The sequence below is a fragment of the Megascapheus bottae genome, chromosome 1 (assembly GCF_031878675.1).
Source record: "Megascapheus bottae isolate mThoBot1 chromosome 1, mThoBot2.hap1, whole genome shotgun sequence".
Taxonomy (NCBI): Eukaryota; Metazoa; Chordata; class Mammalia; order Rodentia; family Geomyidae; genus Megascapheus; species Megascapheus bottae.
In genome coordinates, this window is record NC_143509.1 from 102729169 (window position 1) to 102741159 (window position 11991).

The window sequence follows — 11991 nt, forward strand, 5'->3', positions numbered from 1 at the left end:
ACAACCAAGGGGAAGGTCCGGGTAAACCCAAGGGTTGGGACACTCATTTTTGGGGAGGGAAAGGTGGGTAAATTCATATATATCCCATCCATCTATTCCAGCTACCAATTGACAGAAATCCGGCACAAGGTTGGGCCACCAAGAGCCAGGAGTATGGGTTTCAGTGATTGACCAGACCACATCTCCCCTCTGTGAAATTACTTGCCAGGTCATAGTTTTGGGAGTATATGGACTGTTAGGGGCCAGAAGTGAGGGAAATAGACAAAAGAAAATTACAATCGAGAAAGTCTTATCTTTAAAGGATTTGGAGTACGTTGCAGCTTCCATTCTGGTGTCTGATCGGCAGAGTTGTCGGTAGAAGCCGCTTTTACGTGGGAAGCATGGACCCAAGCAGCGATCCCGTCGACTTTGAGGGCGGTGGGAGTTGTCAGCAGGACTGTATATGGTCCTTTCCAGCGTGGTTCCAAGTTCTTAATCTGGTGTCGTCGTACCCACACGGAATCCCCAATTTGGAAGGGATGCGGGACGATAGGCTTGTCCTGTTGCTCCTGGTATGCCGCTGCCAGGGGTTTCCAGACCTCCTTCTGGACGATCTGCAGAGCCTGTAAATGAGCTTGTAAAGAGGGGCTATTAGCATAATCCGCCACATAAGGATGAAGAAAGTTCACAAGGGGAGGGGGTGCTCCATACATGATTTCAAAGGGAGTCAGTCCATGGGGGCCCGGAGTATTCCGGGCCCTGTACAAGGCTAAGGGAAGTAGGTGCACCCAATCCTTTACGCCAGTTGCTAAGGCTAATTTGGTCAGAGTCTCCTTTATTGTTCTATTCATTCTTTCTACCTGCCCTGAACTCTGGGGTCTGTAAGCACAATGCAATTTCCAATCAATCCCCAATAACTTGGCCACCAACTGACTTACCCTGGAGACAAATGCTGGCCCATTGTCCGTCCCCAGGACCTGAGGCATGCCATACCTGGGAAAAATTTCTTCCAGTAGTTTCTTGGTTACTACTTTGGCTGTTTCATGCTTGGTGGGGTATGCTTCCACCCATCCAGAGAAGGTGTCTATGAATACTAGAAGATATTTGTAGCCATATTGTCCAGGTTTAATTTCTGTAAAGTCAATTTCCCAATGAACTCCTGGGCGATGTCCTCTTACTCTGGTTCCAAGTCCAATTTTAGTCCGTCCTGCATTTACCCGAGCACATGCAGGGCACTGGTCGGCCACTTGTTGTAAGGCCTCCTCTTTCCCCAGGAAATAGCCGAAGTTTTCCTGATGGTCCACGAGGGCTTTCATTTTATTTTTACTCAAGTGAGTCCAAGTGTGGAGGTCAGAAATTAGTTTAAAAGTCCAATTTCTGGGCCAGACTGTTTTCCCATTAAGAGTCCACTGTCCTTGTCTGGGGTCATAGACCGCCCCCATTTTCTTAAGGCACTCTAGGTCTTCAGGACTATATGAGAGCGGAGGGGGATTTCGTGGCTTTTCCGCTACCGGAAGGACTGGTACTGGGGGACTTCCCTGTAATGCAGCCTCCCGGGCTGCCTTGTCTGCTAGGCGGTTGCCTTTCGCCACTAATGACTCCCCCTTCTGGTGGCCTGGGCAATGCATGATGCTCAGTCTTTTTGGTAAGAATAGTGCAGCCAATAGGGCTACAATTTCTGCCTTGTTCTTTATGTCCTTTCCTTCTGAGGTCAGTAAGCCCCTTCTTCTATAAATTTCCCCATGGATGTGAGCAGTAGCAAAGGCATATCGACTGTCCGTGTAAATGTTGAGCCTCTTACCTTCAGCCATTTGGAGGGCCTTAGTTAATGCAATGAGTTCTGCTTTCTGAGCCGATGTTCCAGGTGGCAGTCTTTCAGCCCAAATTACCTCATTCTCAGTGGTAACAGCCGCCCCTGCTTTCCGTTCCCCATTTTCCAGGAAGCTGCTGCCGTCCGTGAACCAATTGAAGTCCGCGTTCTGGAGGGGACGGTCTGTCAAGTCAGACCGAGTTCCATGTATTTCTGCAAGAATCTGCAAGCAATCATGAGAGTCTGCTTCCCCGGGCTGGGGTAGAAGAGTGGCTGGATTCAGGGTAGTTACCGGTCCGAACCGGATCCGCTCCTTGTCCAGGAGCATCGCCTGGTAATGGGTCATTCGAGCGTTGGAGAGCCACCGATCAGGAGGTTGCCTTACTATGGCTTCCACGGCATGTGGGGCCAATATTGTTATTGGCTGGCCCATGGTTAATTTATTTGAGTCTCTAGTGAGGGTGGCGATGGCTGCCACCATCCGGAGGCAGGGTGGCCATCCGGAGGCTACTGGGTCTAGTTTCTTTGAGAGGTAGGCCACCGGCCGTTTCCACGGGCCTAACTTCTGAGTCAAAACTCCTTTAGCATACCCTTGTTTTTCATCTACGAATAATTCAAAGGGTTTAGTTAAATCCGGCAGGCCCAAGGCAGGGGCCTGTAATAGGGCTTCTTTTACTTTTTCAAATGCTAATTGCTGTTCCTCCCCCCATGTGTAAAGAGTCCCGGTCTTAGTGAGTGAGTACAGCGGGGCGGTTAACTCGGCAAAACCTGGGATCCACAAACGGCAGAATCCGGCGGTGCCTAGGAACTCTCTTAACTGCTTTGGTCCTCTTGGGACAGGGATATTCATAATAGCCTGTTTTCGTGCTTTCGTCAGCCACCTCTGCCCATCCTCCACCAGGTATCCCAGATAGGTCACTTTTTTGAGTTGGGCCTTTTTGGCAGAGGCCCGGTATCCTAGATCCCCCAGAGTCTGTAAAAGTCTCTTAGTTCCAGACTCACAGTCCTGCTCTGTCCTTGCTGCTAGCAGGAGGTCATCCACGTACTGGAGGAGTATCAAATCAGGATTCTGCACCCGGAAACTGGCCAAATCTCGGTGCAATGCTTCATCAAACAAAGTAGGGCTGTTTTTGAACCCCTGGGGTAATCTAGTCCAGGTTAATTGCCCCGAGATTCCCGACTCGGGGTCTTTCCACTCAAAGGCAAAGATGGGTTGGCTATTAGGGTGCAATTTTAGGCAAAAGAAGGCATCCTTTAAGTCCAACACCGAATACCAAGTGTGTGTTGGAGGTAATCCACTTAGTAGATTATATGGGTTGGGCACAGTGGGGTGAATATCCTCCACTCTTTTATTCACTTCTCTTAAATCCTGTACTGGCCGGTAATCATTTGTCCCTGGCTTTTTGACTGGCAGTAGGGGAGTGTTCCATGGGGACTGGCAGGGTACTAATATTCCCTGATCCAGCAGTCTCTCAATGTGGGGTCTTATCCCCAGCTTGGCTTCTTGTGACATTGGATATTGCTTTATGGAAACGGGGGTAGCGCCAGCTTTGAGCATAATGATAAGGGGCACTTGATGTTTAGCCAGTCCCATTCCTCCCGTCTCCGCCCATGCTTGGGGAAAGGTTTGCAGCCAGGAGACAGGTGGAATTTCCTCAGTTACTTCCGTTTCATATATTCTATATTCGTCCTCAGCACTGAGGGTCAGTACATGTAAGGGCTGTCCTTGAGGGCCAGTAATGCGGGCCCCATTCCCCTCAAAATGGATTTGAGCTTTTAGTTTTGTTAATAAGTCTCTCCCCAGGAGGGGGTACGGGCAATCAGGAACATGTAAAAAGGAGTGGGTCACCTTACCCATTGCCAATTGTATTTTCCGGTCAGTTGTCCATCGGTACCTTTTCCCTCCGGTGGCTCCTTGTACCCACGCGGATCTCTCACTCAGTGGGCCCGGAGATCGGGTTAGCACGGAGTGCTGGGCTCCAGTGTCTACTAAAAAGGTGACCGGCTGCCCCCCTACAGTCAATGTTATCCTAGGCTCAGGGGGGGGCTCCTGGCCTGGACCTCCCTATTCGTCCAAGGTCAGGAGGGAGGTCTGCGGTTTAGGCTTCCGAAATCCCTTGGGTTTCTTCGGACAATCACGGACCCAATGCCCTTTCTCCTTGCAATAAGCACATTGGTCTTTCTCAACTCCGTGTGGGCCCCGCCTGTCTCCTCCCTGTCTGTCCTGTCGCTGTTCTGTCACTATGGTGGCCAGTAGTTTACTCATTTCCTTACTTCTCTTTCGGTCCCTGGCATTCTCTCTCTCTTCTGCCTCCCTTCTTAGCCTTTCTTCTCTCTCTTCTTGAGTCTCCCGCTTATTATAGATACGCTCCGCTTCCCTGAGGAGTTCCTGGAGAGACAGATTCTGTAGATTATCATGTCTCTCTAGCTTTTTCCTGATGTCTGGAGCAGACTGCCAAATGAAGGACATGGCCACGTTAGAGGCCGGGTCCTCAGGGTCATACGGAGTGTATATCCGATATGCCTCCTTTAAATGTTCTAGAAAGGCTGCAGGAGACTCCTCACTTTTCTGGGTCACTTGCTTAACCTGAGCCAAATTGGTGGGGCGCCTGGAAGCCCCATGGAGACCCGCGATAAGCAGCCGGCGATAAAGGAGTAGATGATTCCTACCTTCGGGGGTGGTGAAATCCCAGTTAGGGCGCTCTAGAGGAAAGGCAGCATTTATTTCATTAGGCAATTGGGTAGGACGCCCATTGTCACCCGGAACATTTTTCCGGGCTTCCAGGAAAACGCGCTGTCTCTCCTCTGAGGTCAAGAGAGCCTGCAGTAGTTGTTGGCAATCATCCCACGTGGGTTGGTGGGTCACTAAAATAGATTCTATTAACGAGGTTAGCCGGGAAGGATCTTTGGAGAAAGGGGGGTTGTTATTCCTCCAGTTATACAAGTCTGAGGCAGAGAAAGGCCAGTACTGTAACTGGTTATCAGTGCCCACCCTCAGGGGAAGCGCTTGAGAGGACGCCCGATCAGTCAGAGGATCACGGCGCCCCCTCAACCTTCCTGCTACCGGGGAGGGAGCGGGGTCCCGGGGAGGCGAAAGTTCCTTTCCCATGTCTGGGGGAGGGGAGCCCTGCCCTCGATAGGGAGGGGGTCCCTCTGTCATGAGGTCCACCAATACTCCCTCTTCAGGGGGCAGAACCTTGGGTGGCCTCTCAGGTTTCTTTTGGTCCCCCGGACTGAGGACTGGATACAGGGAAGAACGAGATGGAGAAGGGGTGGGAGAAGGGTGGAGGGGAGGGGGCAGAGCCGGAGCGGAAGGGGTAACAGTGGGCTTAAGCCTGGGCAGGAAAGGTTTTACCCAAGGTGGGGGGTCAGTAACCAAGGCTTCCCAAGTAATAATGTAAGGGACCTGGTCCGGGTGGCCGTGGGGCCCAGGATCCATAACTTTAGATTTGACCTGCAAAATAACAGTTCAAAGGTGCCATCTGCTGGCCAGTCGGCTCCGAAGGTCGGCCATTCAGAGGAGCAGAGAGTCATCCATCGATTTTTCCGGACTACCACAGACCGATTACTAGCTATTGTCCGGACCTCCTTCCAGTGCTGTAAAGTAAGGCTTAAGGGGGTCGTCACAGTCTGTCCCATGTTAATATTCAGTCCAAGTCCAAGTCCCGTCACAACAAACACCACAAACACCAGAATTAAACGAACACTAAACGAGAGACACTTCGCAGCGCGGCTTCGGTGCAAAACCGAAAGGGGAAGGGCGTTCGGGGGGAGCCCGGAGTCTCCCCTATCAGATGGACTAGAGAGTCCTCAGACCGGGGCGAAGCCCCGAAAACAGATACCAGATGGGTCAGAATTCTGACCCCAGATGCCTCCGGGACGGGGGGGGGGGGGGGAGCTCGGAGTCTCCCCTATCAGATGGACTAGAGAGTCCTCAGACCGGGGCGAAGCCCCGAAAACAGATGGACTAGAGAGTCCTCAGACCGGGGCGAAGCCCTGAAAACAGATACCAGATGGGTCAGAAATCTGACCCCAGATGCCTCCGAGACGTCTCCCGGGGCTGCGGTCGGGAGTACGAGCTCGTCAGCTCCTCCACGGGTCCGCCAGATACAGATTGACACGGCCAAGTCACAGATTCGCTGGCGCTCTTAACATAAGACAAAACAGACACAAGACGATAACAGTTCGCTGGCCAGCTTACCTCCCGGAGGTGGGTCGGTGGTCCCTGGGTGGGGAGTCTCCAATCTCGGTGGAACCTCCAAATGTAAGACCCCCGACTCAGCGGGACGTCTTTCAGACGGAGCCCCCTTCCCAAGGATCAGCGAGTCCACGCAGTCGGATGCAATCAGCAAGAGGTTTATTCAGGAACACGGGCGCCCGGGGGCGACAAAGCCTCCTAGAAGACTCGCGCGCCGAGGCTTGGGGAAGAGGGGTATTTATGGGTAGCAGAAGCACGGTTACAGAAGCAGAAGCGTAATTACAGGGTAGGGGTCGGTTAACTTCAAATAAGGCTAGGAGTTTACTTTGGGCAGTAGTGGAATTTTTCTCTTATCTAGAGGAGGGCGGACATGCCTTTCATCTGGATTTACAACCTTATCAGCCTCATCCGCAAACATCCTGCGGGGCTGCTTTTTAACTTCTTTTGTTGGGCAACAGCAGTTACAGCCGTAGCCGGGGTCTCACTAATGCTTTATTGGCTGCAGCTGCACTTTTCATTCCCCTAAAGATTTATCAGCTGCAGCTGCACCTTTCACGGAAAAGTGGCAGAGACAAGACTGCGACGGCGACAGAGAGCGAAAGAAGCGAGCTGAGCTGAAGTGAACAGAGCCCAACCGAGTGGTGGCCGGAGCGAGCGGGGCCGGAGCGAGCAGGACCGGAGCGTGCGGGAGCGAGCCGAGCCAGAGCCAGCGAGGCCGGAGCGAGCGGGGCCAGAGCGAGAAGGGGCCGGAGCGAGCAGAGCCAGGAGCGAGCGAGAGCTGGCCGGGCCGGAGCGAGCAGGGCCAGAGCAAGCCAGGAGCAGGGCCGGGCCGGAGCGAGCCGGGCCAGGAGCGTGCGGGAGCAACCCGGGCCGGAGCGAGCGGGGCCGGAGCAAGCCAGGAGCAGGGCCGGGCCGGAGTAAGTATTAGGGGAACTATCCTGTGTTTCTTTGGGTCTGGCTTTGTGAAGCCATCTTTGTCCTAAGGACCCTGGGAACATTACTGTATCATTTGCAAGGAGGTTTAGACACGCCCCTGCCCTGATCATCTAAGCAACGTTGGTCAGGGCCTTGAGTTTTCATCTCCCACACTGTAGAGCATAAACGAATTTACTTTCATGCTCGTAAGTCTGTGTTCTTCTCATTACTCTTGTGCATTTTTGCTCAATTCTTGAAGATGTCACTAACGTGCAATGTCACCTATCCAAGGCCACCCTTTGGTGCCAATGACACTTCCTCCAGACTGTGCCCACCAACCACTCTGGGCTGGGACAAGTGTACAATCATCTGGCTGAGGCTCCAGGGGCTTCCAGCCCAGCTTCCCACCCCTGCCTGGTGCCCTACTAGCAAACTGGCTGTCTGCGTCATGGCTCTTCCTGGAAGGTGTTTCTGCTAGGTCCCAAGACAGACAGCACAAACTCCTGACCCACCCTAGAGGGCCAGAGAAGTAAGCAACCAGACCACTCAGTTCATAACTGAAATTAAGGTAAGTAAGGGAAGAGGTGGGTTGGGGGAGTGAGATTGTTGACGGGGTGACGTTGATCGAGATGTGCTGCATTTATAACCTGCAACTCCTTTGTACAACTACTTAAAGACAACAACAACAAAAACATTTTTGTAAAGAAGGAACAATTAGCCATACGTGGCTGCCATCATCTCTTCCTAGGAAAGAAATGCTTAGAACATTAAAAATTCAGATCCCGAGGCCTGGTGGCTCCTGCTTGACATCCAAGCTACTAGGCGAGGTTTGAGATCTGAGGATGGTGGTTTGAAGCCAGCTAGGGCAGGAACGTCTGTGAGACTCTTCTCACCAATTAACTATTCAGAGAAAGCTGGAAGTGGAGCTGTGTCTCAAGTGGCAGAGCAGTTGGCCTTACACACAAGGAAGGTCAGGGACAGAGCCCAGGCCCAACCCCAGAGTTCAAGCCCCAGAACCAGGGGGAAAACAAAAAAAAAAGCAGATACTGAGATGAGCCCTGGGTCCCATATCTTAACAAACTCTCACGTGCCACCAGTGTGGACCCTCCAGAGCCACCTCTGAGGAGTCCGCATCACAGGTGCAGGAGGGATGGCACACTCGGGCTATTGGCCCTGGTCCCAGGGCGCAGAACTACTCTGGGCTGTGACTTTCCCAGTGCCTGTACCCTCTCCCCCAAGAACAGGCCTGCCAGCACCACCTAGAGGCTTCACCATGCCCTTCCTCCGGACACCTCCAGCACCTTAAGGCAGTTTGAAAATCCACCCCAGACTCCTGTCCCTTCCCCTCCACTAACTCCAGGGTCTCTTTGTGGCCCTGCGCACCCCTATCCCCTCCCTCCTACACAATACCAGGCTCTCCTCCCAACTCCACTCACTGACCCACATCAACCAGCTCCTCCCCCCCCCCCCCCCCCCCGTGTGTGTGTGTGTGTGTGTGTGTGTGTGTGTGTGTGTGTGTGTGTGTGTGTGTGTGTGTTTCATGTCTCATTTCCTAAGAGTCAGCCAGCTGGGAACCCAGTTTCGTTTCCTGGAGCAGAGCAGAAGAAAAGAAACAGAAACCAAACCTAATTAACTGGCTATCCAGAGTCAGTCATGCAGGGATGAAGCTAAACGGCATGTAAAGGGAGGAGCTGAGGGGCTAGGGGAGGGGGAATTAAGGGGCTAGCACTCTGCCACTTGAGTGACAGTCCTTGGGGGTCAGGGCTGTAATGGGGAAAATGTATTGTTATGGAATTATAGAAATTAGGGACTGCGGTTTACAGCCCTTCCCTTCCCCCTCCTTCCCTCTGACATAGTTTACCCTTCCCCAGCCCTCCCTAAGTCACCATTAACCTAAACTTCACACCCTTTCCCCTGCCATTCATTTACCCAGAAGAAGGCTGTCTCTTGGCACCCGGCTACAGCACTGCTCTGGCGTTTGGGGGTTAGTTAGTTAATTGGAGGTTAGTCTCACAGACTTTTCTGCCTGGGACTCTTGGGACCTTGATCCTCAGATCCCAGCTAGGATTACAGGCATGAGCCACAACACCTGGCTACAGACCACACTTCTGATGGCTAACAAGTTTTGGGTTCCAAAGGGCACTGACAGTAGTCACAGAGACAGCTCAGTGCCAGGGCAGGTTAGCATGGAAGGAAAAGCCTGTGCAGGGGCAAGTCCTGGGACATGTGGAGCTGTCCCTCAACCCTCCTCGCTTAGGCTAGGAATGGGCCCCCCAGAACAAAGGGACCTCGATGTCCCTGAGGACCTGCACACACCCAATCCCTACCCCACTTCTCACCCCCACTGCCCCACTCCGCAGTAGCTTTCTCCACCAGCCTGGCCCTGTAGTGGGGCCCAGAGGTGGACAGACTTTAAGACCACTCAGAACACGATTCCGATGTTAAGTTTATTGAGCAGGGGAGGAGCTGACGCTCCAGGATTTTAGAGTGCAGCCCTGATCTGTAAAAGCAGACAGTTTTTAGAGAAGGCCAGGAAATGCACCATAAATCACACCATAACTCTTCTTCTTTATCTGTAGTCAAGATGCACTTGGTGGTGGGTGCCAGGATGTCTCAAGATACAGCTTTCTTCCAGGTAAATGAATGGCAGGGGAAAGGGTGTGAAGTTTAGGATAATGGTGACTGAGGGAGGGCTGGGGAAGGGTGTTAAATCTGGGTAAACAATGCCAGAGGGGAGGAGGGGGGAGGGAAGGGCTCTAAGTCGCAGTTTCTAATTTCTACAATTCCACAACAATACACTTTCCCCATTATAGACCTGACCCAAGCACTGAAGCTAGGCAGTTTGTGACAAGGGGACCCCTAATTTCAGCAATCTTTGTGGGCTGTCTTTACAGCTAGAAAGCCAGAAATGAAGATATGGCCAGGCTGCGAGCAGAAAAAGGCAAACCTTGACATCAAGTAGATTTAACGAGAGACGAAGACAGACAGAGGAGAGAAAGCAGACAGGAAGGGGAGGGAGCCCCCGAGCGGCACGGGCTTCCTGGAACCTCACCAGTTTCATTTCTCCGAGTCCTCTGAGCTCAGTCTACTTTCCATTTCCCAGACTTTCATTTCTCGCAGTGGGAGCTGGAGGGGGCGGGGCTGGGGGCGGGGCCTGGCAGGGACGGGCCGCGGGGGCTGCTTCTTTAAGGCTCCGGGGGCGGGGCCTGGCAGGGACGGGCTGCTTTATTAAGGCACTGTGGGCGGGGCCGGGGCGGGGTCGGGGCGGGGCCTGGCAGGGACGGGCGGCGCGGGCTGCTTCATTAAGACGCCGTGGGCGGGGCCGGGGCGGGGCCTGGCTGGGCCAGACCGCGCGGGCTGCTTCATTAAGGCGCCGGGGGCGGGGCCGGGGCGGGGCCGGGGCGGGACCCAGCTGGGGCCGCCCCCGGCTGGTAGGTACTTACAGCGGAGCCTGGCCAGCAGCGCGTTCTGGTGGCTGCCACACAGGTCTCTGGCCCAGGACCGGTGAATGTCGCCCTCGGGCACGCGGCACTACGGAGATTTCTCAGGGCTGGGAACGGTGACGACAGGGCTAACGCCGGTGAGACGAGGTGGGCTGAGAAACCCGCAGGAGGTGGCCCGGCGGAGGGGACGGGTGCGGAAGGTCTCCACGGGCCACCCCGAGAGGTGCCGATCCCGCCCCACGCCGGACCCTGCCTCTCCGGGCTTTCCCTGCTCAGGCCAGGGCGCCGCGAGGCCAGGTCCAGGGAGAGCCTCCGAAATCAAGTGCGGTCAGCAGGGGCTTCAGGGACCCGCTGGAGGGCCCTGGGGTGGGGAGAGGGAGAGGGGCGCGCGCAGACGCGCCTCCTGCTTGATGCCCTCCTAAAGACTGGCGGAGAGGTGCCCGCAGTTCTCTTGTGGGGGGGGGGCGGGGGGGCTCAGCCTTCCCTGGATCCCAGGATGGGGGGGAAAGGGGGAGAGGGAGTCACTGGCCTCAGTTCATCCCAGGACACTGGATGACGTGTTGGGGGGGTTGGGGTGGGGGAGTCACTGCCCCAAGTCCAGCCAGAGATGCGTGTTGTGCCACAGGTAGGGGAGTCAGGGCCATCCTTAAGGGTGGAGGATGGGAGCCCCTTCCTCCCCTCCTATAGGATTCTTGAACCTGGTCAAATTAGGACTCAGGTTTTGGGGAGCAGGATCACATGACCCCATGTCCCTCTCTTGAGTTTCCAACATCTCGGAGAGTAATCACTTCTTTGCTTTGCAGTCCGGCTACTGGCCTGAACCCCTCTGATTGCAGCACCCCTCCCCTCCTCAGAAACCTCCCTCTGGACCCTCAGTCACATGGGTGGGGGAACTGGCCGGGGGTGTGGAATGAGGCCCATCTGCTCTGAGCTGCAGAACGTTCTTCTGCCCATAATACTGACATGTCAGAGGGTTGAGAGGGAGCACTGTGCAGGAGAAGAGGGCCGTTCAGAAATCCAGTACTGTTTTGTGCCTTTAGACCGGACCCCTTTTGGGAGGTCCCAGGCCCTTGCTGGGGTTGGACAAGAAGTGGAATGGGGGACACCCCTCCCACATGCTCTTGCTCTGGTCATGGCTGAGCAAGCATCCTCACTGTTAAAGAACCACAGGGTCCCCCAAGGCTACCCCACTCTACCACGTGGGTCAGTGTGCAGCTCTGGTGCTGAGTGGGTGTTCCTTGCTAGCCCATGCCAACTCCCAGTTTCTGTCTCAGCAGTGGAGAGGCAATGCCTCCTACCTACCCATCCACCCAGAAAGTCTGTGCGCAGCACAGACCCGCCCTCAGCGCACTGCAGAGTGCCGGGGCCATGGCACTAGCCTCTTCCTGACCAAGACCTTGGGATGGGGCAGAGCTGCTGGACTGCATGCTGGATTGTGGACGTGGGGTCTTCAGTGGGGAGGAAAGGGCACTAGGAATGAGAGGGTTTGCTCCTTCTCAGGCTCCTCAGCGAGTGTGGGAGGGAGGGATCTGTGGCTAATGGCTAGGGTGGCCACCCCCATGGGGTCCCAAGCATCAGTGGCGGGTATGTCCATGCAGGTGGCTCATCTGCTGCACTGCAATGCACTGAAGTGGCAGGCTGCTCTG